The 2,418-nt window shown below is 47.4% G+C and overlaps 1 pseudogene; it reads right to left on the minus strand.

Moving 5' to 3' along the window:
- Nucleotides 1-744: 744 nt before the first annotated feature.
- On the minus strand, nucleotides 745-1,635 carry LOC149326158 (uncharacterized; annotated as a pseudogene).
- Nucleotides 1,636-2,418: the final 783 nt, after the last annotated feature.

Consider the following 2,418-nt stretch of genomic DNA (forward strand, 5'->3'; position numbering starts at 1 on the left):
GAAAGCTCACTCCGTACATATCCTTTAGTGCAAAGGAATATCGGTAAATGGTCACTGAGGTCGAAAGAAAGTACTCCCGACCTAAGTTTATCTTGACTTACATTTGTAAGAAACATGTCAATGAGCGACTGTGAATTTGCAGTTACTCTTGTCGGGAGGTTAATTACATTCCTAAGCCCATTAGCATTTAACAGGACTTCAAAATTGGTTTTTGTAGCACCATTTTTAATCATATCAATATTCATGTCACCACCGCAGATGAGACAGGTTATTATTAGTAATAAAGCTGAACAGTTTATCTAAATAGTTGAAGAAACGCAACGTTGAACCATTCGGCGGGCGATAACACACAGCAAGGGCTGTGTTTTGTAATTTAATTGTCAGGATCTCATAGTCACTTGTTATTACCGAACACTCTGAGAGTATTTCGCAGTCGTAGTCTTTTCTAACCAAAATACATATCCCGCCACCTCGACCAAAGGGACGGTTTAAATAGTATGTTTCATGAGACGGAAGTCGGTAGACGTTTGTTTCATCAGTGCTCCACGTTTCCGTGAGCATAATGACGTAAAAAGGTTACCCTATTTGATCAAACAACAAGCTTAAATCCGATTGCTTATTGTTAACAGACCGAACATTAAGGTGAAAGCATTTAAATGACTTGAGGAACTGTTTTCCGATGCAGCTTCCAAACGATTGTGGGAGTAGGTAGGCGTCAATGTCGGAGCCTGCCATAGTGTGACTTTAACTGAGTTTCTCAAGATCAATTCAACTTGAGATGACAACTGCCATTTCTGCGACATCCTTTCTAAGTAGAATTCGACCATTTGAGTGCCAAGCGTACTTAAAGTTGTTCTGTTTGGCCCACTTCTTTGCATGAAAAAGTAGATCGCGGGCCTGTTTCGTCAAATTTTCCTGCACGTAGATTTTATCGTCACTTTTCTGCAGTTCCTTTCTGCTCTGCCACCACTTGTCTCGGTCAGCTTGTTTTGCGAACCGACAGATTATACCCGGTGTTTTATCTTTCTTAGATGGAAGGCGATGTACAGCATTTTGATCCGACAGCTGTGGCAGCTGAGTCTGCGCAGCCAGGTCATTGATCTTAGTCAGCAGATTTTCATCCTGCGTTGCCGGAATTCCGTGGAATTCAAGGTTCAACTTTCGGCTTCGCCATTCAAGAGCATCCACATCGGCTTTGAGCTTGATTACTTCTGCGTCCTGTTTTTCAACTTTTTGGAGCCTTTGTTTGACATCTTTTATGTCTTTTTCATGCTGTTCTGTACGTGCTAAGAGGGTGTCCTATTTTTCACTCATGAAGTGCAACGCCTCCTCAATGCTGTGAACAGTTTCCGTCAAGGGCAACAACTGGTCAAGTTTGGCGCTGATTTCCTGCAACCACATTCGTACATCTCGTGAGTCAGACTCGGTGCTCGGAAGTGCGGTTGCTTCTGCATGAGTTTTTGCGCGTCGGCAGGCTGTGCAGCGCCACGCTTTACGATAAACTTCACCCTTAGCTTTCAACGTGGCGTCTGAGATGCCCGAACATTTCCCTGTGTGATATGTACTATTGCACTCACTACACTCAATGACAGCCTCTTCTTCAGAAATCTGCTCATCACATCCCAGACAGTTCATAACTGAAGGTATAAGTACACTTCGGCAGCAGCAGCAGCAAGAGCACTAGGAAGCACAATATTCAATGGAAAGAAAAACACTAACCTGCAATGTTACAGGGCAGATTTTTTAGCACAGGTGCTTCTCGGTGCCACTGCTGCTGCCGGTGTGCCGGTCGCCTCCCTTCGTGCTTCTTTTAAAGGGTTCTTTGGTTGACAGCAGCGCCCGTTCGATGCAGCGACGATGTGTACGCCGTGACGTTGTGGCGATATCAGCGCAGCCGGGCGCGGCCACGTCTTCTTCGTTGGTATCTGCAATGTTACAGGGCAGATTTTTTAGCACAGGTGCTTCTCGGTGCCACTGCTGCTGCCGGTGTGCCGGTCGCCTCCCTTCGTGCTTCTTTTAAAGGGTTCTTTGGTTGACAGCAGCGCCCGTTCGATGCAGCGACGATGTGTACGCCGTGACGTTGTGGCGATATCAGCGCGGCCGGGCACGGCCACGTCTTCTTCGTTGGTATCTGCAATGTTACAGGGCAGATTTTTTAGCACAGGTGCTTCTCGGTGCCACTGCTGCTGCCGGTGTGCCGGTCGCCTCCCTTCGTGCTTCTTTTAAAGGGTTCTTTGGTTGACAGCAGCGCCCGTTCGATGCAGCGACGATGTGTACGCCGTGACGTTGTGGCGATATCAGCGCGGCCGGGCACGGCCACGTCTTCTTCGTTGGTATCTGCAATGTTACAGGGCAGATTTTTTAGCACAGGTGCTTCTCGGTGCCACTGCTGCTGCCGGTGTGCCGGTCGCCTCCCTT

The sequence above is a fragment of the Amblyomma mixtum genome, chromosome 10 (genome assembly GCF_055824585.1).
Source record: "Amblyomma mixtum isolate Tamu chromosome 10, ASM5582458v1, whole genome shotgun sequence".
Classification (NCBI taxonomy): domain Eukaryota; kingdom Metazoa; phylum Arthropoda; class Arachnida; order Ixodida; family Ixodidae; genus Amblyomma; species Amblyomma mixtum.